The following is a 27,220-nucleotide window of genomic DNA, read 5'->3' as shown; positions in this document are numbered from 1 at the left end:
GTTGACTGGGTTCCTGTTATTCCTCCTGCCTAAAATTATCTTCCCTGCCTAAGGGCCTCCTCCCTCAAAGCTCATTTGAAAAGTCACCTCCTCTGGGAGGGCTTACCTGATTTCTACCTGAGTGTTTATCACTCCTTCCCTCTTCAGTTCAGTCGCTCAGTCGTGTCCGACTCTTTGCGACCCCATGAATCGCAGCACGCCAGGCCTCCCTGACCATCACCAACTCCTGGAGTTCACTCAGACTCACGTCCATCGGGTCAGTGATGCCATCCAGCCATCTCATCCTCTGTCGTCCCCTTCTCCTCCTGCCCCCAATTCCTCCCAGCATAAGTCTTTTCCAATGAGTCAACTCTTCGCATGAGGTGGCCAAAGCACTGGAGTTTCAGCTTTAGCATCATTCCTTCCAAAGAAATCCCAGGGCTGATCTCCTTCAGAATGCACTGGTTGGATCTCCTTGCAGTCCAAGGGACTCTGAAGCGTCTTCTCCAACACCACAGTTCCAAAGCATCAATTCTTCGGCGCTCAGCCTTCTTCACAGTCCAACTCTCACATCCATTCATGACCACAGGAAAAACCACAGCCTTATTACACAAACCATCTAAATCCAACAGAGTTTTGAGAAGACAAAATCTTGCTTGATTTATTATGCCCTCCTGGAACCTGTTATATATAGTAAGTGTGCAGAAAATGCTGGAAAAGACCCTCTGTTCCTGAGCTGTTGTCTAAGCACACTATTAATGGGTCTACGTAAGTGTTTGATCAAGGGTACTATTGCACTAAACTACTGTTCCTCAATAAGCCTTTCTCACATACACATACACACACACTTAAACACACACTGAGCTAGAGTCACCTTTCTGACACTCAAATCTTCTCTGTTCACACCTTCAGTGGCTCTCTAGGAACCTCCAATTAAGGTCCAAAGTCCTCAATTGTACTGACTTGGCAAGGGCCACCCTTGTTAAATCTAGATATCCACATATTCTGAACCCTACTTAACCAGAAAACATAGCTGGAGAAAACAAAGAAATTAAAAGTAATTTCACTTTAAAGTCAAGGCCACTAATCTCAGTGTGTCTCCAAAGCTGCCCAGCAGTCCTTTGTATCACTGATATATTTGTTTTCCCAATTTCCAGAGTGACTTTTTCACACCAAACCTCTAACACACTGTGAACAAAGGAAAATAAAGAGCATTGCTCAAGTTGGGGCCCAGGTTATGCCACCCCAAAATGTGCCTCAATGCTGATTTTTTTTTTAACTAATTACTTAAGAAATGGCCCCAGGATTTCTCTGGTGGTCCAATGGTTAAGAATTTGCCTGTCAATGCAAGGGACACAGGTTCAATCCTTGATCTGGGAAAATCCCACATGCTCTGGGGCAACTAAGCCCATGAGCTACAACTATTGAAGCCCATGCACCCTTGAGCCTATGCTCTGCAACAAGAGAAACCACTGCAGTAAGAAGCCCGCGCACCACAGCTAGAGTAGCCCCTGCTCACTGCAACTAGAGAAAGCCCATGCAGAGCAAAGAAGACACAGCACAGCAAAAATAAAGAAATGGCCCCAGTGCAAGAAGGACACTCTGACTCTCCTTTCTGTCTCTCTGAGAGAAAGAAAGAAGTCACTCATGTGAAAGTGCACTCCTGCACCTGGAGGCAGAAGGACACACTTATCACCAAAGATAGGGAATGTGGGGCCAGGATGCCTATAGAAGCAAACCTGTTTGGATGTCACTGACTCATGGACATGAGTTTGAGCAAGCTCCAAGAGTTGGTGATGGACAGGGAGGCCTGGTGTGCTGCGGTCCATGGGGTTGCAGACTCGGACAACTGAGCAACTGAACTGAACTTAATATATCCCAAGCCCACACTATGTTCGTATTTGCCACTAATTGGGCACAGAGAACCTCAGTTTCTTTGTCCTGTCGGTTCCTCACAAATGTACTGTTTCTTTGTCTAAAAAATATAAAAGCTGCCTCCTTTGGCCACTTCATGGATCCCATTTCTATGGGAGCTCCATGGGCATGAATTAAAATTTGTTTCTTTTTCTCTTGTTAATCTGTCTTGTGTCAATTTTATTATTAGTCCAGCCACAAGGCCTCAAGAGAGTCAGATGTTCCCCCTCCTCAACACTCAACACCCAGTTCTGTAAGGATTAAGTTGCAACCCAATTCAACTGCCCACAAGCGTGAGAGGAATTCAGGATGGAAGCAGGATGAAGCATTCTATGCTTTGGATAAACAGGTCCTTAAACAACTCTAGTTGTGGTGCGCGGGCTTCTTACTGCCGTGGTTTTTAGAGGCAGGTCCCAGGAAGAAATTCAATGACCCCAGGTTTTTGCATCTTCCCACACTTAAATAATCACTAAACTCATTAAGTTGAGCTACCTGTCCTTTGTGATTAGCAGTAATCTTTTATTAAGATGTATGCTTGACTTCCTGGGCTTCCCTGGTGGCTCCTGCCTGCAATGCAGGAGACCTGGGTTCAGTTCCTTGATTGGGAAGATTCCCTGGAAAAGGGCATGGCAACCCACTCCTGTCTTCTTGCCTGGAGAATCCCATGGACAGAGGAACTTGGCAGGCTACAGTCCATGGGGTTGCAAAGAGTCGAACATGACTGAGTGACTAAGCACACACACACATGCTTGACTTTCTAGCCAAAAGAAAAAAAAAACATCATGAGCACTGTCTCCGGGATATAGTTCTCAATAAGAGCCTGAATAAACTCCAACTCTTGTGTTTTTCTTTAAGTCAACAACACCTACACTTTGCCATAGTTCCATGACCTGCTTTTTACTTTAAGAAAATAGTATAACCAGAAAGAACCTCCACCTATATCCAACACAACCACCAAGCTGGCATACTCCCTGCCTTCATCCTTGTTTTAATGAAGGCCAACCTCTCCACTTGTGTTCGGATTTTCATGTTTTCTTGACTTCTCAATCTTCAATAATTTCACCCCTCAAATTAGCCTTCTTCTCTGGCATTATCAGCTTTTTGTTCCCACCTGATCATTCCTATCATCACACAATCACAGTGTAGTGTTCCCATTTTGTAAAATCTCCCCTGATCCCAGACGCCCAATCCCTGTAGTCACCAGCCTAACTTCACTGCTCCCCTCACAGGAGAGAAAAAAAAAAAAAAAGCTTTTTGGGAAGAATTCTTCGTACCCTGAGAATAAAGTAGGGAAGAGAGGTCAGGACAGATCTAAATATTCGGCCTCCAGCAGAGACCAGAGTGAAATGAAGGAGCAAGACTTAAGGGGGAAATATTTCTAAGCAGAGGAAACAGGGTATACTAAACTCCTAAACGGGGAGACTGCCTGATTTGCCTGCGGATCTGCAAAGGAACCAGTGTGTCTATAATTCCAATGAGTGAGGCACAAAGTGGTAGGGAGGGAGGTCAGAGAAGTAGCCAGGGGTCGGATCCCAAAGGCCATAGTCAGGACTTTGGATTTCATTCTTAATGTGATAAGAAGCCAAAGTGTCACAAGAGAGGAGAGAGAAATGATCTAATTTGCACCCTTACAGGATTGCTCTGCTGTGTGGAGAACAGACTAAGATAGAAACTCAAAAGTGGAGGAATGCAGACCAGTCAGGAAATTACTGTGGGTGGTACAAGCTGAGATGATGAAGGTTTGGATTAGTGAGGTGAGACTATATTATCTGAAGATAATGCTAATTAGTTTTACAAATGGATGGAATAAAAGAAAGAAAAAAATCAATGATGACTCCAGTGTTTTGACCTTGGCTGATAGATGTGGGTACTCCTTAATTAAAAGCGGGGATGCTCAGGGAAGAGGAGAAAAGATGGGAGAGATGGAAAGCAATAGTTCTGGACAAATCCATGGTGTGGTTTGAGAGACCTGCTGCTACTGCTGATGCTAAGTCGCTTCAGTCGTGTCTGACTCTGTGTGACCCCATAGACAGCAGCCCACCAGGCTCCCCTGTCCCTGGGATTCTCCAGGCAAGAACACTGGAGTGGGTTGCCGGGAGAGATGGAAAGCAACAGTTCCGGACAAATCCATGGTGTGGTTTGAGAGACCTACTGCTATTCAAATGGGGATTTTGAGTAGGCAGTTGGTATGCAAATCTGGAATTCAAGGGAGAAGTCAGCATTAGAAATAAAAACTGGAAGTCAAACATAAAAGATACTTAATGCCATGGATATAGAATTGTATATAATGTTGGGTTCTTCAGAGAAACAAAGCAACAGAAGACAGAGAGAGATGTATTTGGCTCACAGGATGTCGGGGCTGGCAAGTCTGAAACCTATAGAACAGGCCAGCAGGCTGGAAACTCCAGCATTCTTAATGTTGCAGTCTTGAGCATGAAGGCCCAATTTTTTTTCCTCTGAAAAAGGAGAGGAAAAAAAATCTCAATCTTTTCTCGTAAGGCCTTCAACTGATTATAGGAAGCTTTCTTACTTTATGGAGAGTAATCTGTTTTACTCAAAGTCTATTGATTTTGCTATTAATCATGTCAAAAAATAAACAAACAAACAAAACACCTTCACAGCAACATATAGACTGGTATCAGTCTGATCAAACAACTGGGTGCCATAAAATCAGCCATCATGGGACTATATGAAATGACCTAGTAAGTTAATGTATTTGGAGAAATGAAGACAATCCAGGACTGAGCCCTGGCAAAGTGCAAAGGAGACATGTCCAGCAAAGGAGGCTGAGAAGGCGCTGGAGGGCAATGAAGGAAAACAAGAGAATGTGGTAAATCAAAAGCCGAGGAAAACGTGATCCAAAAAGGAAGATCGGTTATATCAGGTGTTGCTAAGAAATCCTACAAGATAAGGATTGAGTCAGCACAGTCATTGCTGACTTCATTGAAAATGATAAGGATGTGTGAGGGAGGAGGTAAGCCTAAGTAGAGGAGGTTCAACAAGAAACAGAAAAAAAGCAAAAAGGACATGGAGGTAACGCATGTGTACTCAGTCATGTTTTGAAACCCCATGGACTGTAGCCCACACCAGGCTCCTTTGTCTATGGGATTTCCCAGGCAAGAATACTGAAGTGGATTGCCATTTTCTCCTCCAGGAGATCTTCCTGACCCAGGAATTGAACCTGAGTCACCTGCATCTCCTACATAGGCAGGCACGTTCTTTACCACTTGAGCTACCTGGAGGTAATAAGTACAGCCAACTCTTTCAAAGAGTTTTGTTGTAAAAACAGAAGAAGGAAAAAAACAAAACGGGAAAGTAGCTGAAGAGGGATGTAGGAAGGTTTTTTTGGGTTTGTTTTGTCTAAGAAGGAAATTATTATAGCATATTTTTTGCTGAAGAAATAATCTAGGGAAATTTGGTGATTTCCAAAGAGGAAAGTAGCAAGATGAGATCTGTAAATTACAGAGGTAAAGTCCTTTGAATATACATCCATTATGCAGCACAGACTTAAGTCAAATCTGGGTTTCTATCACTGATTAGAGAGTCAAGTTACTAAGCCTCTCAGCTTTCTCACCCTTTTTCTACAAGGTCTTCTGTGGTCCCTCTACCTCTTTTCAATCTCTTTTTCACCCCTCAAATCAAAAGAGCTTTTATTCCATCTTTAAATATCACAAATGAGTCCAAAAAACCATCTGGCATCTTGCTGTTTCTGTAGCCAGACCACTCAGATCTTATTCATCAGCTTGCTGAACTGTTCCCTTTCAGAAAGACAGATCCCATTCAAAAATTTTCTGATATTCTTGTTTGTTTAAAAAAATAATAATCTTTCTTTTCTTTTTTTTTTTTTTTTACTGTGCTGGGTCTTAGTTAGACATGGGGGTATCTAGTTCCGTGACCAGAGATCAAACCCAGGCCCCCTGTATTGGGAGCGGGGATTCCTAGCCACTACAGCACCAGGGAAGTCCCTAATATCCTTGTTTTTACCTGTTATCATTTGCTGCATCAAAGCAGCTGAATTTGAAACAAGCTTAGTGTTGTTTCCTTCAAGAATCAACTCATCTTTCTGGGCTTGAGACACTGAACAAGCAACATCTTGCTTCATCTGAACCCCAAGGGGATGTATTTTTCACCTCCCCAAATTTGGATTTCAAGAAGAGAAACATTCTTGACATAGATGGAGAAGCAAGCACACACAGACCTCATCATGTAACAGAAGTCCAGCGTTACACCCTTGATCATGTTCCGTGCATGATTACAAACAGTGCAAAGAGTCGTCAATTCTTTTCTATTTCCCCACCATCTATTAACCTGGAGCCCCTTCTTTTTCTTTCCAGGGAGACTGAGCTCTACATTGATGTGATTGAAGCCCCTCCACAGGGTGCCTTTAGGACTCTTCACAATAACTGTGCATCCCTTCAAAGTAACACTGGCATTTTCTGTAATAGTCTGATTGCTGAGAATGGTTCATTCCCACAGTAGATGTAGCAAAGAAAGTTCAATCTCTTTAATTAATCTAACTATAGGCTTTGCTAACTCACTTAACAAATCTTAGTTCAAACACGTCTTGCCAAATTGCCCTCTGAAATGCTGTGTCACCATGCATTCTTTCTGATTAGTATTTACCACAGTTGCAGTTATATTTTCATGTATGGATATTTGATCAATGTCAGCCTCCCCTCCGGAATAGCTTAGTTCAATAGAACTTTCTGTGATGATGCAAATATTCTGTATCAGCACTGTCCAACTCAATAGCCTCTAACCACATGTAGTTACTGAACAAACAAAGCACAACTAGAGCACTTGGGGATGTAGCTCAGTGGTAGAGCACATGCTTTGCATGTATGAGGTCCTGGGTTCAATTCCCAGCATCTCCATTTGATTTCTCCCTGTTTAATGCTCAGAAAATACGAGAAGTACAGATGTGGGTTTTAAATTTCATTTATGTTTCATTAATTTAAATGTAAATAGCCACATGTGGCAAAGATTATTTATGTCCCCCACAGTCTTCCCAGCACTTAATTCAGGGCCCACACTTAGTAACTGCTCAATAAATATTTGTTGAATGATTTCCCTGGTGGTCCAGTGGCCAAAACTCAGGTCTCTCAATGCAGGGGGCCCAGGGAACTAGATCCCACATGCTGCAACTGAAGATCCCATGTGCCCAACTAAGACCCAGTGCAGCCAAATACATACATTAATATTTTAAAATAATTATTTGTTGAAAGCCTCAATCTGTACAATAGGGATATGACTAGTTAACTTGTAGATTCAATCTTTTTCTAAGAGGAAAAGGGGAGGGGAGAGTCTCTACATGACAGGGTCAGCTATCAAAGATTCTCAGTCCTCCTATAAAGGTGAATTTGACCTTCAAAAATTTGATCACACGCAGAGGGCAGCTGGGATAGTAAATAAGAACATATGGGGTGATCTGGATAAAATAACACCCTGCAATATGCTTAGGAAGTGTACCTGGAACACGTGGTGGTCCATCAGCTTCACAGAGGGCAAGTGAATGAAGGTGTAGGGAGATTGAAGAAGACTTCACAAAGCAGGTGATATTTGAATTATATCTGGAGGAATAATAAACGTGGTAGGAATGGGAGTGGGATGAAGTCCTGAGAGGTTTTCAGTGCTTACCATGTACCAGGCATAGACTTGGGTTTTTATATGGCTAATTTAATCCTCACAATAATCTGATGAGTGAGATACCATTATTTTCCCCATTTTACAGACAACTGAAAAAACTGAGGTATAGAGTCAAAAATCATCTTCCCATGGTCACCTCGCTAATGAATGGCAGAGCTGAGGCTGATACCCAGCCCTTGGCTCTTACCACGATGCTCTTCTACCTCATGAACTGAATTTTTCTTGGCAGAGGGAATCATGTATAAAGACACCGTAGTAGAAAAGAAATGGCGTGTTTTTGCATGAGATGCCAAAATGTAAGGGGAGATGAAACAGTAAATAAATGCTAGGGTCAGTCTGGGGTTCCCAAGGCAGTTCAGTGTATGGCTCTGTCCCCTACATTTTCAGTTAATCCTCACAATAACCCAAGTATTACACCATATTATAAAATAAGAAACAGAAATTCCAGGAAGTTAAGAATCTTGCCAAAGGTCACAAAGCAGGTGTGCTGAAGTCAGGATATAAATCTAGGTGTGCCTATTTCTAAATCTACTGTTTGTCTTACTATTCAGTAATGTATAGTGAGGTATGGGCCGAAAAAGAGGCAAAAGGAACATGCTCTAGGGACAAAAGAAAGGATGAATTTTCTGACAAGAATCAGGTCAGAATTCATCCATGAAAGATCTACCTTGAAAACTCTGAAATCCTGCTTGGGGGACCATAATCTCTGTGAAGCCTTCTCTGATCAAACACAGCATTAGTCACTCCATCTTTATTTTTTACGTCAAGCTACATTAAAGCTTTCTGTTTACATGGCTGCCACTCTCAGAACTGTCGCTTACTAAGCACCTCTCTGGCGGGAGCTTTACATGTCATGTTCTCATTAATCATCTTAATAACCTTCTGGGAGATGTATCATCACCTCCATTTGCAGATAGTAAACCAAGGACAAGTGAGTGGCCAAAGGTCTAATAGCTAGTCCAGGACACAGGCCCCATGTTCTCTCTCCACCATAGTCTTTTTCATTCAGGGGCTGGTTTTTGCACCCCTAGTACCTGGCACAGTGCCTTCCCCATAGCAGGCAGGCACTCACTCGAGACTGGAATTCAACTGGTAGGATGGCAGGCTTTCAAATGTTAGTGAAGTAGAGAAAAGAGTCTAAGGTGTTCTGGGAAACCAGCTTTGGATTGTAGTGGGGGGAAGCCCTCATTTGGAGCATTTGCCAATTTCCATGGTATAAAAACCCCCACTTAGGCTGATTTCAAGCTACCAACCTGATTGCAAAATCCCTGGATGTTTAACCATGGCTCTCTTGACCTAGTAAGAACCAGTTCCAGCACACACCTGAATGTTCAAGGTCCTCAGGTACAAACTACTTTCCCTCCTATAGCTCCTCTGCACAGCAGCTCTCTATATCCAGACTTCTTTGCAATCTCAGAAGGGTAGGGACTTAACAGTAAAGCTCACCTTTACCACAGCCCCATGACCTATTCTAATTCCAAATGGTCCTGGGAACACAACATCCCTTAAACATCACCTCCTTCTCTTGTATCCAGGACTATTTAATATTTAAGCACTTCTGCCTCCAAATGTGCCTGGGTCTTCTCTTCTGTGAATATCTGAGCTGGTCCCGTAGCCTCAGACAGCTTTCTACTGACAAGCAGTACAGAGCAATAGTTACGGGAGCCTCCTCTGACGTCACATAACCTGGCATTTCTGCTGACAAGTGGCACGTCCTTAGGAAGTTTCCAGTACCTTTGTGTGCCTCAGTTTACTGATAAGTAAATGGTGATTTTTTTTTTAAAAAAGAAACAGTACCTGCAGTTTATGTGGCAGTTGTGGAAATTAGATGAGTAAGTAGATGTAAACGGCTCAGAATGTGGTATAGGTATTCAATATTTGAGTTGTTCTTATCATCGTTATGTCCTTTAGGCATGGCACAAATCTAAGGAAGGCCTCAGTATTAGGATTTTCCCACAATAACTGCTTAAAATGTGTTACACTAGACTCTGTATAAAACTTAATTCAAAAAAAAAAAAAAAAAAACTTAATTCAAGGGGGTAACCTATTCATCTTTCTTTTAATTAGCAGTATATATTTAAGCATGTCATTTTTCATAGTCATCCATTCTCATGGCTCAGAGCTTGTTCTTTCCCTGGTAAAAGAAAAACTTAATTTTCTCAACCAAATTGGTAAAAGAAATGAAAAGACATGAGGAACTTAAAAAAAATAGTACATGCATTTTGTATTATATGTACAGACACTGGAACAAGCATAAACATTCCCTTCCTACACCCCATTTGTTTTAGGTCTCATGGTGTCCCATTTCAATTCTAGAGGAAAGAAAACATTTTTAACCTAGAAAACAACTGGCCAGCAGAACCTCAGGAGGAACAGGCTTTACTGAAGTCAAGTCTCAGATGTCTCTCTCTTTTTTTTTTTTTTGGCTGCATAGCATGTGGGATCTTAGTTTCCCAATCAGGGTGTGAACCCATCCCCCTCTGTACTGGCAGCACAGAGTCTTAGTCAGTGCACCATCAGGGAAGTCCCTCATACATTTCATCTTGTAAGACTAGAGATCAGCCACCCTCACCACCAGTCAAGGAGTCATGTATTAATTAATAGTTGTAAACAGCTTTTAGATCTTACAGATGGAATAAGTACTATACAGTTTATTATCATTATTAATCCCAAGACAGTTGATGACCAGTCATTGGTGGAGGTGTGTGGTCACCCATAAATCAGCCTTGAATCTTCCGGATTGGCAAATAATACTCCAGAGCCTGATCTGAATTAAAAGTGACCTACATCTCATTTATAACCTCAGATGTATTAAGACCAACTTTTCCATTCTAAGGACAGACCAAAGTATTTCTGAACTCCTTTATCTACAGGTTTACAATTGTCACCTAATCTTTCAATAATTTCAGGAACTCTCTTGAGGCTGTGTTGCAATAAAGGAAGCTAGATGACCTACTTATCTTGACAGGGTTCAATGTTAACCATTAAGTGAGTTTACTAGGCCTCTGGTTCAATGTTTGGTCATTGGCCTTTCTAAGAAGACGAAGTATTTTCCAACTTACTACCATCTTGACCTTAGTATCGTGCCTCTTCTTAAGATTGAAGTAGGATATGAATGTATGTTTTATATGGAAATTATTGTACTAATTCCTTCAGACAAACCAACCTCAGCTTTTCCACAGGCAAAACCTAGATGTTACTAGTATCACTAACTAGATTCTTGATTTTTAGCTCCCCAAAATAACGATTTCATTGCCCCATCTTCTTTCAACAAATATATGGCTAAGTGACAATATTATGGCCTATAGGAAGTAAACGAACTGTCAGGAGCAAGATTCAGAAATTGTTCTCAAATGGAAAGGACATGTCGTCCTTCAACTCTTCTTCCAACTGATGACTGGAGTTGGGGCACTCATCTCGGGATGTGAGATAGAAGACAAACACTCAGGACTGTGGAACATAAAGACAGGAGGACTCGGTATCATCTCCAACATGGTAGAGTACCGTCTAAGCCCTGGACGCATTACTTCTGTCTAAACTTCTCTTAGGCGACAGAGAAGTAAGCCTAGATCTACTTTAAGCCACTGTTGTTGTAGGTCTGCTGTCACACATAGCCACACCTTGTTCTAATCAAAACACATGCGCATTATAGGGAACACATTTACATGGTAGGAATTTTTTAAATGAATAAAGCAAAGGAAGAAAACAAAATTATTCAAAATTTCACCGTCTGTATGTAATCAAGACCTAACTGTCACTTTACTTTGCAAACTTTCCCTGAGTGTCTCCGTCTATTCTCACAGCCTCAAACCTCACCTGGCGATTAAGCCTTCCCAAATCTCTATCTCCTGCTCATCTAGACTTACACACCCACGAGCCTATATATATATCCACACTGTACAATCACAATGTGTCCAAAACAAAAGTCATCATGTTCCCTAGTCTAAACTCCGTCCCCTTTCTCAGTGACTAATACCACCATCCCCTCTTCACGGCAGAGGTCAAGGCAGCTTGCCTGACTTCTCCCTATACTTCAGCCAATACTGGATTGTGATCATCTGTCTCCCCTACTAAAAAGGTTCCCCCAGAATAAGTAAAATGTTCCCCTAAGGAAGAATCAGCTCTTATTCACCTGTGTTTCCTCAGTACCTATAGCATGGCAAGATAGATGCACAAATATTTGAGTGATTATTCCCATTTTGTGCACTTCTTTCCAGTTTTTTCCTATACTTTTCGAAGCAAGATGTGACTATTATATAAACACTACTTTAAATTCTATTTTTTCATTAATCATTATAGTACAGAAAATTTCCCCTTACTATTATTAAAAATTCTATGTGAATCATTTTTAATGGCTGCATAATATTAACATGAACTAGCAGCTACTACTAAGCACTGACTATGTGTCAGGAACAGTATGGGCATTTTACATACAACCTCACTACATCCTCACTTCATAGATGAAGAAACAAAAGCTCAGAGAAGCAGAGTCCTCTGCTTGTGATGACTAATGAGCCACAATAGACTATGAGCCCATGAAAGGCAGAACTTACATCTTTTATGTACAAAAGCAGCCCCTCCAACATTTGTTGAAAGAATTAAAAGAATCAACTATTTACAAGAATGTATATGTGGCAATTAAAAAGAGATTTACTTGCCTTATAAAAGCTTAATCTATCCTTTTCATATCTCAGCACATTGAGAAGAGGACATTAATTAAACACCATGTTAGATACATTACAAACATCCTATTTAATTCTAACAACTCAAAAAGAGGAGTAACGCTGTGCCACCCGCCATGATAGGAAGCCAGCCATTATCTTTGCACAATACAAAGATATATTTTCTACTTCCTACTTTAGAGAAATTCTTTTTTATAAACTGTGTATTGTTTTCTTAAATGGATAATCAGCTTCTCTACTTGCATTCATTCCAAGACAGAAATTTACTTGAATAGAAGTTATATATGTATGGATTTTGATGTGAGTTCTATACAACCATCAGTCTCCACCCTCTTGATCCATTTATATAAAAGCAGAGCACACATGAACAGCCCAATCAATGCAGTGGTTATTTCCAAAAATAGTGCTAATGGTGTGTGAGATGTGCATATGTGCGTGTGTATGTGTGTGGGTGTGCATGCATGCGTGTGTATAGAAGTTAGTGGGAGAACCATGACCAATAAGAGCATAAGCACAGGTTAGATCAGAGAGCAGCTCAGCAAGGCCTGGCCTTTGGAGACATTCCCTAGTATCAAGCTCCAGCTCTATCACTTACTGTTTGTATGACGCTGAGCAAGTTCTCTAATGTCTTTGTGTCTTATCTCCTAAGCTGTGAAATGAACATAACAGTAATATTTATCTCACAGAACAACATAACTAAATTAGTTAACACTTGAAGTGCTTACAGCAGTGGCTCATAGAAATTGCTACATAAGGGTTTCCAGAGAAACATGAACAGACAATTCAGATAATATAATAAAACACATGGAAAATTTTTGCCACATTAATAATCAGAAATAGATTGAAATAAAGACATATTTCTACCCCTCAAATTGGCAAAAACTAATTTTTTGAAGGTAAAGTGATGTATTTATTACAGTGAATACCACTGCTCCCTCACTACCTGTCTGTAACAACTTATCTGTAAGCATAACACTTTTCAGCCTAGCTTTTGATTCAATTTTAAATCAAAACCAGTATTACAATTTCAACATATCAGAGATACAAGGCCAATTTTCTTTACACATATACTACAGTTACAAGTCAATAGGAAAAGGCCAATAATTCAATTAAATAAAAATGGCAAAGAACATGAAAGACTTACACAAAAAGAACTACAAGATACCTCACACATATGAGAGATATTCAATACAATATCATCACTATGTTAGTATAACAAAAAAATAACTTTAAAGAAACTATTATTATTATTTCTTAATACCAATTACAGGGAAAACTCATTGAACCTGTGGTTCAGTTCAGTTCAGTTCAGTTCAGTCGCTCAGTTGTGTCCGACTCCTTGCAACCCCATGAACCGCAGCACACCAGGACTCCCTGTCCATCACCAACTCCCAGAGTCCACCCAAACCCATGTCCATTGAGTCGGTGATGCCATCCAATGATCTCATCCTCTGTCGTCCCCTTCTCCTCCTGCCCTCAATCTTTCCCAGCATCAAGGTCTTTACAAATGACTCAGCTCTTCGCATCAGGTGGCCAAAGTATTGGAGTTTCAGCTTCAGCATCAGTCCTTCCAATGAATATTCAGGACTGATTTCCTTTAGGATGGACTGGTTGGATTTCCCTGTAGTCCAAATGACCCTCAAGAGTCTTCTCCAACACTACAGTCCAAAAGCACCAATTCTTTGGTGCTCAGCTTTCTTTATAGTCCAACTCTCACATCCATACGTGACTACTGGAAAAACCCATAGCCTTGACTAGATGGACCTTTGTTGGCATAGTAACGTCTCTGCTTTTTAATATGCTATCTAGGTTGGTCATAACTTTTCTTCCAAGGGACAAGCATCTTTTAATTTCATGGCTGCAGTCACCATCCATAGTGATTTTGGAGCCCGAAAAAATAAAGTCTGTCACTGTTTCCACTGTTTCCCCATCTATTTCCCATGAAGTGATGGGACCAGATGCCATGATCTTACTTTTCTGAATGTTGAGCCTCAAGCCAACTTTTTTATTCTCCTCTTTCATTTTCATCACAAGGCTCTTTAGTTCCTCTTCACTTTCTGCCATAAGGGTGGTGTCATCTGCATATCTGAGGTTATTGATATTTCTCCCGGCAATCTTGATTCCAGCTTGTGCTTCTTCCAGCCTGTCATTTCTCACGATGTACACTGCATATAAGTTAAATAAGCAGGGTGACAATATACAGCCTTGACATATTCCTTTCCTGATTTGGAACCAGTCTGTTGTTCCATGTCCAGTTCTAACTGTTGCTTCCTGACCTGCATACAGGTTTCTCAAGAGGCAGGTCAGGGGTGTGGTATTCCCATCTCTTGAAGAATTTTCCACAGTTTATTGTGATCCACACAGTCAAAGGCTTTGGCATAATCAATAAAGCAGAAATAGATGTTTTTTTGGAACTCTCTTGCTTTTTTCATGATCCAGCGGATGTTGGCAATATGATCTCTGGTTCCTCTGCCTTTTCTAAAACCAGCTTGAATATCTGGAAGTTCATGGTTCACATATTGCTGAAGCCTGGCTTGGAGAATTTTGAACATTACTTTACTAGTGTGTGAGATGAGTGCAATTGTGCGGTAGTTTGAACATTCTTTGGCATTGCCTTTCTCTGGGATTGAAATGAAAACTGCCCTTTTCCAGTCCTGTGGCCACTGCTGAGTTTTCCAAATTTGCTGGCATACTGAGTGAAGAACTTTCACAGCATCATCTTTCAGGATTTGAAATAGCTCAACTGGAATTCCATCACCTTCACTAGCTTTGTTTGTAGTGATGCTTCCTAAGGCCCACTTAAACTTGTGGAGTTACTAAATAATACACATTATTTAAAAGGCTCTAGAACTTTAGAAATGTTCATACTCTGACCCAGAAATTAATTACAATAATCTATCCTAAGAAAATAATTCTAAGTATTCAGCAAAAATTTTATGCCCAAAGAAAAATATTTTCTAACCTGTTATTCCATAATAGCAAAAAATTGGCAACAGAAACTGTCCAACCACAATGGAATGGCTAAATAAAAATATTACATGGAATATAACAATGGAGAAATTATTAAGAACTTGTAATAACATGCAAAATACTTTAATAACAAAACAGTACACAGGATACATAAGAGATACACAAAAAATGTTAATAGTGGTTATATCTGGATATAACTATATGTAACTTTTGTATTTTATTATACTGCAGTCTCTTATATTTTCTAAAATGAACATTTCTACAGATAAAATTTAAGTCTCATTCATAAAAAACAGAACAACTTCCCAGAGATCCCCACTTCCTATTGATAAAGTCTCTTTACTTTTATGCTTTAATCTCTCATCATTCTCTCCATCAGACCCTCTTTAGTATGGTCACTCTAAACGAACAGGTCATGATGTTTTCTAACTTGTTTTTGTTTATGGCCTTGAATTCCTTCCTATTTTTTTTCTACCAGGAGAACACCTATCCAACATCCTATCACAGCTACTCTGTGATTCCACGGCCTTCAGAAAGGAGACAGAAACAAATGAGAAAAATGACCTTAAAGAACGGCACTGTGGGACTTCCCCAGGGGTGGTCCCCCCTGGGTGGACCACTGGTTAAGAATCTGTCTGCCAATGCAGGCAACAGGGGTTGGAGCCCTGATCTAGGAAGATCCCATGTGCCAAAGAGCAACTTTGCCAGTGGGCCGCAACTGCTGAAGCCCGTGTGCTCTAGGGCCCAGGAGCTGCAACTACTGAGCCCAGCGCCTAGAACCTGTCCTCCCCAACAAGACAAGCCGCCCCAATTATAAGCCTGTGAACCACAACAGAGTATGCCCCACTCACTGCAACTAGAGAAAGCCTGCATGCAGCAATGAAGACCCAGCACAGCCAAGAATAAATATAAATAAATAAATGTTTTAAAAAATATATTACATGAGACAATAAGGATGTTATTTATTTTTTTAAAAAAGAACAATTCTGTGCCTTATTCATCTCCTCTCCTGCCAGTGCTTGGCATGTAAACAGGTGCCTAAAACACATCTGCTGAACAAATAAGTATCAGTTACCAAAGTGGTGAGATCTGAACTAGCCTGGGCACCTCTGCCTGTAAGGGGCTGGCTTTATTTTTGTTTGTTTTTGGCAGCATGTAGGATGTTACTTCCTCAACCAGGGGTCAAACCCACACCATCTGCATTGGAAGCGTTGAGTCTTAACCACTGGACCGCCAGGAAAGTCCCTGTAAGGGGCTTTTATTTGTTTAAGGAAAGCCATCTCTGAAGAAGTGAATGAGGAACCAGACAGGTCTAGGCTTGACACAGCAATGGTGAACAAGCTACTAAAATGCTGAGCATCTGCTTCCTCACTTGCAAAACAGAATTACACCCAGCAGCCCCACAAGGTCATTGTGAGGATTAAGTGAGAGAGATGTGAAACACTGGCATGAAAAGGGAATGTTAATTCATCAGTACAACTCAAATGTTAGTTCCTCTCCCTTCTGCTGAAAGCATTAAAGCCATGCTTTCTGTAAGCAGCCTGGGGGGACAAGGGTGACGCATCTCAGAACCCCTGGGCTAGTAACATACAGCATCCAGATCCATACTTGTGGCAAACTGTCACTCATGTCCTCTAAGACTTAATATCTGCTTTCTACATCGATAGCTGAAGAATGGCAGCAGCTGCCAGACCAAATTAAGAGGATTACTTTGATGTTGTCTGCTACACATATCAAAGTCACAGGGCAGACCCTCGAGACCAAGATACAAGACTTCATATATCAGTGAGCCCTGTGAGTGGGAGCTTCCACACAGGAAGAGCCAAGGTACAGCTGTCACGCTAGCAGGTTGCACAACCTCTGGTTACAACAGCCACCTTCACGTCTAGGAATACCTATCATGATATCCGTACTATGAACACCACACACAAGGCAGGAAGGGTGAGTCACGAAAGGTTCTGAGGAGGGAGGTGGAGGAAGTAGATGGGAGCGGCCAAGAATTACCAATGTGTTTACTAGCAAGTCAACTATCCTCTCTATCAATGCTTTTCTATGCTTTGCTTCCTCTTCATATGAAGGTGGCACCACTGCGCACCTCACAGATAGTATTCTGAGGAGTAAACAGGAGAGCATGCATGAGCTGCTGGCACAGGGAGGACGGTATTTGTGACCATTCCCACTGCCCACACACAGATGCTAATGCCGTGCCTGCCCATGCTGAGTGCCTCCCTCCAATACCAATCCTGAGAGATCTGAGTTCACCTTGACAGTTGTTCTCAAGTAATACCCTTTAAGTGAAGTGAAGTCGCTCAGTTGAGTCCAACTCTTTGCGACCCCATGGGCTGTAGCCTACCAGGCTCCTCTATCCATGGGATTTTCCAGGCAATAGTCCTGGAGTGGATTGCCATTTCCTTCTCCAGGGGATCTTCCCAACCCAGGGATCGAACCCGGGTCTCCCGCACTGCAGGCAGACGCTTTACCGTCTGAGCCACCAGGGAAGTCCTAAGTAATACCCTTAATTCATCTAAAAAAAGTGAAAGTGTTAGTCTCATGGCGGTTTCTTTTCGCCACCATAGACTGTAGCCCACCAGGCTCCTCTGTCCATGGGATTTGCCAGGCAAGAATACTGGAGAGGGTTGCCATTCCCTTCTCCAGAGAATCCTCCCTGCCAGCACAGCCTCCCTTCTTGATTTTCTTTGAGAGCCGATAGTACTGCAAACACCAGAACTCACTCTATTACCAATCCAGTTAGACGGTACACAGCACTAGCTGCCACAGGCCCTCAATTCTAAAGGAAGATTAAGGGCATTTTCTGGGGAAAATAAAAATACGTAAGTTTCATAAGAACAGGTAACACACCTGCCTGGTTCCCTACTGTATTCCCAGTGCTTAGTATAGAGTCTAGCATGGCAAGCATTCAGGAAACATGCTAGATGAATAAATGCACCCATCTGATTCTATACCAAATACCCCTGACTACCAACTGGCCCTCTAATTATTTGAGAATCTACTCTTAATTCAGGCACTGGAAGGGTTAGGGAGCCAAGACAGGTGTGAAAGGCATCCCTATGGTTCTTCGTGGGGTCAAGCACAAACAGATAAGAAGCTGTATCTTTTGAAACCAGCACTTAAGAGATCACATCAGCAATTTCAGCTCCATAATCACAAGCTTCTTGAAGACATGGACAAGATCACATAACTCTCCCGTGGGACTGGTTCTGAGCCCACCCCTTCCCAACATGTTGGACCGTGCTCCTCCTATGCTGCAGACAAGTTAAGTCTCACAGAATCCAGAATGACTGACTGGATTAACGCTCACACTTCCTCCTTGCCTTGGAACACATGACCTCAAACTCTGGGCATCAATACCCCTTTACTTTCTTAAATAATTGTTGAGGATCCCAAAGAATTTTTGTTTATATGGGTTACATTTATTAATATCTACTCGATTTAGAAATTAAAACATTTTAAAAATATTTATTGTCTTAAAATTAATAATAAACCCATTACATCTTAACATTTTAACTTAAATTAACTATATTTTCTTAAATATAATGAGAAGGTTGGCATTATTTTACATTTTCTGCTATTTTTTTAAGTGTCTGGTTTAAAAAAAGATGATTCTTATATCTGCTTCTTCATTCACTATATTGTGATATATGTTGTTTTGGTAGAAGTGTATGAAGAAAATCCAATCTCAAAAAGACAAGTAGTTGGAAAAATGAGAAATATTTAATAGATTTTTTTTTTTTTAGATAATTGTGGATATTCTTTTTGATACTACACCAAAACTCAACGAGTGGTGACTGATTAAAGGTTAGGTGCAAGGGGGAATCAGAAACTATGTGGATGACATCTTTATACTCTATCACATTTAAACCCATTGGTCTTACACTTTGAAAGGCTCTGTTACCCATGAGTGACTTTGTAAGGTCATATATTGATCATTAAGAAAATATTCATTCACTAAGTTAAACAAATCTTCCAGATGTTGGCATATTTTAACACAGAATATTTTTTAATAATTATATTCATAAATAGTACCACTAACCTCATCAAGCAAGTCATTTTTAAAACTTTTTCTTTTGTGTTGGGGTATAGCCCATTAATAATCAATGATGTGATAGTTTCCGGTGAACATCAAAGTTTCAGCCACACATACACATGTATCCATTCTCCCCCACCTCCCCTCTCATCCAGGCTGTCACATAACATTGAGCAGAGTTCCCTGTTGCACTTTTTTTTGTTGTTGTTTGGCCAAGCTGCATGCAGTATCTTAGTTCCCTGACCAGGGATAGAGTCCCTGAAGTAGAAGTGCACAGTCTTAACCACTGGACCACCAGTAAGTCCCAGAAAAGTCTTTAAGTATTAAAAAACTACTGAGTTCATATGGCAGATACAACTTCCCAAATTCTAATATTCATGTGAAAGCTCAGTTTTACCATTGGCAACAAACACTGTCAATTGTTATCCTTGAAGAGACAGACTCATTTTATTCCTTTTGGGGCCAATGTCTGCCAAGTACTCAAGTTCTAATAACCATAGTTTGACTGTCAGTTATTTTTTCAAGTATATATTGTGTTCCATGAAAAAAGCTGCTAGTTCAGTTTGCAAGTCAAACTATTAATTGCATAAGTGCTTCTCCTTGAGAAAATCATCATACTTCATGTAGCAGAATACTTTACGCATACTTTCCCCATCACACAGAATATTAAAAAGATCTATTCTCAAAGGGTTGAGATTTAATAAAGTTAATAATGTTTATGACTTCATCAAGGCTAGTCTTAAGTAAAATTGACATTTATTTCACTGTGTGTGTGGTGGTGGTGAAGAATGTGATATAAACTAGTATAGTTTGATACCCCTAGTCTGATTAATGCTAAGCCATCAGCAGTTTTACCCACCATTGCTTTGCACTATCAATGAAAATGTCAAAACATCTCAACATTACTATGAAATGGTAAATAACATCTCAACATTACTATGCAAAAAGTTTTGACCTTGAGGACCACCAGAGTTCACAGGTACCCCCAGAGGTCTGCAGACCACATTTTAAGAATTGCTGACTTTACAAATTCTGATTTGTCCCTGCAAGCTGCCCAGACTGTGAAAAAGAGAAGGAAAATAGCTTCTTAATGTGTGAAAAATTAACAAGTGAGAACACAGAGGACCATCCAGTAAGAGGTTCCCATTCTTAAACTACAGACAGTTTCAACATATCCCAATTCACATACTTCAGATTTTCTCAGACAGGACTTTAGCAAGGGGTGAGTGGGAACTCCCAGCAGGGATCTACAGATTGCCACTTATACAACAAAAGAAAAGAGCTTCTGTCTGATTAGTGGCTCCAGAATTAAAATTTCAGAGTAGCTGAAGCTTGCCTTAACTGATCCCCATCCACCTTTTGGCATGCTCACCAATCTCCCTGCCTTCCAACTCCTGCCCCCTAACCAGTTGGTACATCCAGCCTGCCCATCCTCTTTCAATGTTACCTCCCTTATTTTCCCATCCTTAATTAATGTGTTCATTTGGTTTGTCTTATTAGTTTAATTACTTTTTTTCTAATTCACACCAAGCTGCACGTGACTTAACTTTCCCAGAAAACCTTTATTTTTAAAAGGCTACTTTGGGGGCTTCCCTGGTGGTCCAGTGGTTAAGAATCCACCTGCTAACGCAGGGGACATGGGGTTGGAGCTCTGAGCAGGGAAAATCCCACATACCATGAAGCCACTAAGCCTGTGTGCCACAACTACTGAGCCTGTACATTAGAGCCGTATGCCCCAACTACAGAAGCCCCCACGCCTATAGCCCCTGCTCCGCAACAAGAAAAACCACTGCAATGAGAAACCTGCGCACCACAACCAAGAGTAGCCCCCACTCGCCTCAACTAGAGGAAGCACACATACATCATTGAAGACTTAGCATAGAAATAAATAAATCTTCCCCCCCCACCCAAAAAAAGGCTACTTTTTGGCCCAAATGAAATTTTAATTACTGAGATTTCCTTTCCTATACTATGGAGTGTTTAGGGGCAAGAGTCTTCCCTGATGGAGGAATAGAAAGGTCATGCTAGGAGAGACAGACAACATGGTATTATGGAAAGAACATAGACTTTGGAATTACACAGGCCTGTGTCCAAGTTTGCATTGGAGAAGGAAATGGCAACCCACTCCAGTATTCTTGCCTGGAGAATCCCAGGGATGGGGGAGCCTGGTGGGCTGCCGTCTCAGGGGTTGCACAGAGTCGGATACAACTGAAGTGACTTAGCAGCAGCAGCAGCAGTGTCCAAGTTACAGATCTACTTTTATGATCTGGGGGAAGTTATTTGACCTCTCTGGGACTCAATTTCCTCATGTGTAAAATGTAATGATAGATAATAACTTCCTTGCAGAGTTCCTGTGAGTATTAGTGACTTTGTGTATAAATCCAGCACAGTCTCTGTGAGACAGCAGGCACTCAGTAAGTGACAGCTATTATCTGGTTCTGTGTTAGGGAATTTGTCTTTAGAAGCATCAGGTAATAGTTTTCTGCCCCACCACTACCTCCTGATCCTAGAAATGAGCTCTCTATCCTAATTACCATGTCTCTCTCTAGCTGAGTCTCTTCTGTCATTTGATTCCTTTGGAGACTGGGCTGAGACTATAAATACCTAGGACTGCTTCCCCAAGCTACTAGGAATGAAGGTTACCTGCCTATACTTCCTGACCTGGAGGGATCCCCTTTTTACAACAGAAATGATGATGCTGTGCACTTGATCAGATTCTTCATAATGCTTGACTGCTGAGTCTTTGGGATTTTCTGACCCATAAACAAAAAACTGAGCACCATGGTCCTGGGAAGAGGCTACTTTACTCTACCTTTTCTTTCCTTGGGATTTCTAACCATATGCAACTATTTTCCAACAGCCCCTTTCATGGATCTTTATCATTACTGGTCTTTATATGTCCTTAACACAGTTTCTGAATACATCTCAATTTATATTTAGTTAAAAAATATTATTTGGTATGACTTTCCAGGAAGGAGGTAAACTTGCAAAAATAATAAAGTTACCATAAAACTAGCATATACTGTACTTGTAACTAGATTCAAGGTTAGTAGAAATAATGATTCCAACAATAGGAAACTCAGAGTAATACCTAAGCTATAATAAACTAAAGACTAAAGGTAAATAGGATCGGTCCTAGTGGAAAGCCCTGTCTAAATGGAACTAAGAGGTAAGAGGAATCAACTGGTAAGAGATTACTGAACAACAAAAACCTTGAGGAAGAAAAATAAAAACCAGACACAATAGATTAAATAAAACGTACAGTCAGCAGATATAATTTACATATTAAACAGAATCTTACCTACCTGATCAAGTTCAAGCAAAAAAATAAGGAACAGATATAGATTTAAATAACTTCTTTACCTGGAAGAAGCTGAAAAACAAGGGGGGAAATGTAAAAAAAAGTTATAACCAACAGTTGAGTCTCTTACCCACTTTGTTACTTTCCTCCTCAAGCAGCCTTCTCCTCTGAACACTTTTTAGTCATTTTTATGTAACGAACAAGATTCTCCCTGTTGACAGTGAGATATTTAAGAGTATTTGAAGTCTGTTGATTCTATTCTGTCTTCAGTGATTCACCTGTGTACCTTCATAAAATATAGTCTACATATTTAGTGACTCAGTCTACTCCACAATAAAATGGGTTTAGTACTAACCACGTTTAAAAAGGCACTGGAATACTTAATGTTTCCAAAACATTATGTGCAAACCTGAGGAAAAAACACATCCTACTATGGTCAAAGTATTATTTATTTTTTGGTCAAGTAACTTTTAACCAACAAATCTGTTACTAAAGTCATATGAGCAAGATTATATAAATTACAATGGCAAAAACTTAAAATTTTACATGAAGAATAAGAGTTACAAGTGCCAAATTTATAATGCTAAAAAACTTTTTGGGGGGCATTTTATTAGGTATTTTATTTAATTCCTTAAATAGTGCTATAAAATTGGTGTCACTGTTGCAATTTTACAGGTAAAAAATGTGAGCGCTTGTCCAGGGCATGTTAACAGAGCCTGGAGTCAAGTTCAGAGCTTGTTGTTTCCAAGGTGCTTACATTTCACTGATATTTAAAATTACTACTAAATAACTTTGAAATTACTGAATAAAAGAGAGTTTAAAATTACATTTACATACAAGTTACAAATTGCCTGTTATTAATGCTGCAGAAAAGTGTAGAACCACATTCCTCCAGCGTAAAATGAAAAAGACCAGCACTTTCGCCTGGAGTTCATAGAAATCATCAAAGAAGAGAATATCTTCTTAAATTAGAGGTATTTCCAGCTGTTGGAACAACTAGAGCATGCAGCACATGGTCCATCCAAGGATGACTTCAGTGCACGTGTACATTCAGGCAGACTAAGAATGACTAAGGAAAATCTTGCCTCTGCCTTGGCAGGCTCACAGTCCTAGTGGTAGTTGCATAGAGTGATTCTGTGAGTCTGAATACTTTCCTGAAAGTGATGGGGGATGAAGGGTGAAGAGGCAAGGACATTCACATGAGATCGCAGTTAAAGACAGCAGTTGAGAGGCTCTTGTGGTCCAGGTAAAGAAATGTAAGGGTTTGGACAAGAGGACTTTTTTTTGAGATACTATTTGTCAGTCTCCATTTTTGACCATTTTTTCCAAAATAAAAAAATAAACTGACCTATTAAAAAAGAGAGAATGTCTTCTTGTCCCACTCTCACATAACTACTAAAACAGTAGGCTTTCTATCATACAGAAGTACATTTAAAGATGTCTATCATTTCTATAGGACCAAATATAGCATTTTGATAAAAATGAGAGAACGAGTTCATTCATACAACCTCAGTGACCTTTCTCTTACACTTCTCTGAACAGCACCTGTGCCCCAGTCTGAATCCAGCTTCTCTGGCAGCATACATTTAAAAAGACAAGAATCCTTTCAAAGAATGATGGGGTGTATAAAGAGGGACTTAAAGGAAAGGGCAAGGAAAGCTATAACTGAAAGACTGCCTGGACAAAAGTCAATTCATACTCTAATGCTCATGTTCTAAGACTAAAAATAAAAAGTTTATCACATAAAATTATATACTCTTAAGACTTCCTTATCTGCTTAGTTTTAGAAGTAAACCATTTACAGTTTGTTACAAAAACAACAACAAAAAGTTTTCCAGATTTAGAAAGCAAGTTCTAAAAGTAAATTATCAAAATTCTAAAATTATCAAAACATGATATACCAAATTATAGAATACATACTCTCTAAATTTCAGAGTACACATGAACCCACTTCAAGAAACTATTTGGGGACTTTCCTGGTGGCACGGTGGATAAGAATCCACCTGCCGATGCAGGGGACACAAGTTCAATCCCTGATCCAGGAAAATTCCACATGCTACAGAGCAACTAAGCCTGTGCACCACTGAGCCCAAGCTCTAGGGCCCCATGAGCCATAAGTACTGAGCCTGTATGCCCCAACTACTGAAGCCCATGTACCTAAAGCCTATGGTCTGCAACAAGAGAAACCACCATAATGAGAAGCCCTTGTACTGCAATGAAGAGTAGCCCCTACTTGCCTTAACTACAGAAAGCCTGTGCGTAGAAAAGAAGACTCAGGGCAAGCAAAAAATAAAGAAATTTTTTTAAAAAGAAACTATTTTGTAAGTTATTTTAACTCTGATTAAACTTAAGCATTGTTCCTCAGTATAAGATTAAAGATTTGTATTAAATATCAGAAGTGCCAGTTTCTAGGGTATTCTTATTAACAAAAGTAGAAAATGATAAAATTTTGTCTGTAAGACAACCGCATGGGAAAATGGCAGTGGATCTAGATATCAAGCAGTGGATAAATTATACTGAAACATCATTTGCTAATCCCAACTGCATACTTCTGACTGCCCACTGAAACAAAAATCATATTTTCTAAAAAGGTCGGGCAGGGGTTGGGGGGGTGTATCTATAAAACCCACACTTCACAGTGGGATCACAGTAAGGATGTGTTATGCAACAAGCAGGGAATGAACTTCTATGTAACTTTATGTAGAATTTAATTTCCTTGTGGGTATTTCCCCATTTGAATTAATGCAAATTACATTACTCATCCTAGAGAGAAATATGAATCAATCAGGCCAAGTACAAATATAAAAATGAAGTTTCTCCACTATGACTCACTCACATCACAACTGTCAAATGAGACGATAAAAATAAAAACTGAAGAAAATAACCTGGGGAAATACTATTCCAAGGCAAACTTTTTAAAAATAAATGTGAACAGCCAAGTATATAAGTTGTACCTCCCTCAGAAGAAAGTCACTGTTTTTACCAGGAGAGGTACCCAACCATCCTTCATGGCCAAAGACGTTGAAAATTAATTTCCGTATTAATTGGTGTGAATATGAAAACAGCTTATATATTATATATATTCTAAAAAGCTAAGGAACTGGTATTTGTCAAGGTAAAACCAGAAGACATTTGTCCAGAAGGCCTGGTATACCCAGAAATTATTCAGATAATGACACTAATAAGTATTTGCACACTTATTAAAATGTATAATTTTATTTAGGGCTTCCTAATACAAACATACTTGGTAGGCTTCCAAGTACTTTTACATAGACTTGAAATTATCCAGGCCTCATAATGAAGCTGTGTATTTTACAGGTGCAGTGGATAAGGTGGCACTGCCATCATCACCCTGTTGTTGAGGAAACTGAGATTTACGGAAAGAGAACTGAGGTATTTTTCATTCAGCTGTTCCTTCTGCGGTACCAGCATGAGGATGGAGCTATGAAGGGAGAGGCTAGATTAGAATAAGAAACCAGTTTTTAATAGGGTCAACTGTGCTTGGAAGAGAGACTGATATTTGTTAATTGCCATCTTCCTAAGATTCAGAATTGACCAAAGGAAGATCACCATCCCAGGTCTTAAGTCTTGACAGGAAAACAGGAAGAGCAAATAGTTTCTCTGGTGGCTCAGATGGTAAAGAATCTGCCTGCAATGCAGGATACCCGGGTTTGATTCCTCGTTGGGACAATCCCCTGAAGAAGGCAATGACAACCCCCTTCAGTATTCTTGCCTGGAGAATCCCATGGACAGAGGGGCCTGGTGGACTACGGTCCATGCGGTCGAAAAGAGTGAGCGACTGAGCAGCTAACACTCTCTTATTTAACCAGCACTTAAATAGCATTTACTATGTGTCAGGCACGTTCTATGGCTTTTATAAATATTTATTAATTTAATCCTCACAATGAACTTCTCAAATAGTACTATTATTATCCATATTTTACAGATGAGGAAACTGAAGCACAATAACTTATCCAAGGTCACATGGCTAATAGCATATAGAACCAAGATCCAAACTCTGACTTCAGAGTTCAGGCTCTTAACCATTATTTGGTAACACAAAAGGTTAGACAACCCCATCATCTCATAACTAAAATCATCTCAATCATCAACTAGTCTCAGCTCTTCATTTTAAAGGTTAAACAAGGGAGAAGAATTCAAAAGATCACCAGAGCTTGATAACTGAGCCTGGAATCATACAACAGATTTCTAAGACCCAGTCATTTTTAAAATTCTCTACTATTTACTGCCTATACTAATCATTTATAATGTATTAATAGCATGGGTTATCTTAGATCATCTTTCTTTCTAAGCCTATGTTCTGCCTTCTCGGTTTGAATAAACCTTCTAGGGATGGGACCTATGCCTCCTACCTCTGGGCAACCCTACTCCCGATATATGTTCCACACAAAGGGCGTCATATGGCGTCAGTAGGGATGAGGCCTTAGGTGACAATGAAGCAGACTATGTTAAGGTGAAGAACAAAGATGAAAGGTTCTGCCTACTTTAAATGTGTCCACTGCTTGCCCTCCTTCCCTTCGTTTATATTTAGAAAAAGAGAACACACACACACACACACACACACACACACACACACACAAAGAAGCCTGTCTCTACGTAAGGCTTCCAGAAAAAAAGGCTTCTGAATTCAATCTCTCTGAGAAGTGGAAAATAAGTCAAGAG

The 27,220-nt window shown here is 40.2% G+C and overlaps 1 non-coding gene and 1 pseudogene across 1 annotated transcript; one reads left to right on the top strand and one right to left on the bottom strand.

The window, feature by feature from the left end:
* Positions 1–5,661: 5,661 nt before the first annotated feature.
* LOC133248745 (large ribosomal subunit protein uL6-like) lies at positions 5,662–6,357 on the bottom strand (annotated as a pseudogene).
* Positions 6,358–6,695: 338 nt separating this feature from the next.
* On the top strand, positions 6,696–6,767 carry TRNAA-UGC (transfer RNA alanine (anticodon UGC)). Its single transcript has one exon. It is a non-coding gene; the product is annotated as a tRNA-Ala (tRNA).
* Positions 6,768–27,220: the final 20,453 nt, after the last annotated feature.

The sequence above is a fragment of the Bos javanicus genome, chromosome 5, assembly GCF_032452875.1.
Source record: "Bos javanicus breed banteng chromosome 5, ARS-OSU_banteng_1.0, whole genome shotgun sequence".
In the NCBI taxonomy this organism is placed as follows: domain Eukaryota; kingdom Metazoa; phylum Chordata; class Mammalia; order Artiodactyla; family Bovidae; genus Bos; species Bos javanicus.
This window is presented reverse-complemented; position numbering and strand designations above follow the sequence as displayed.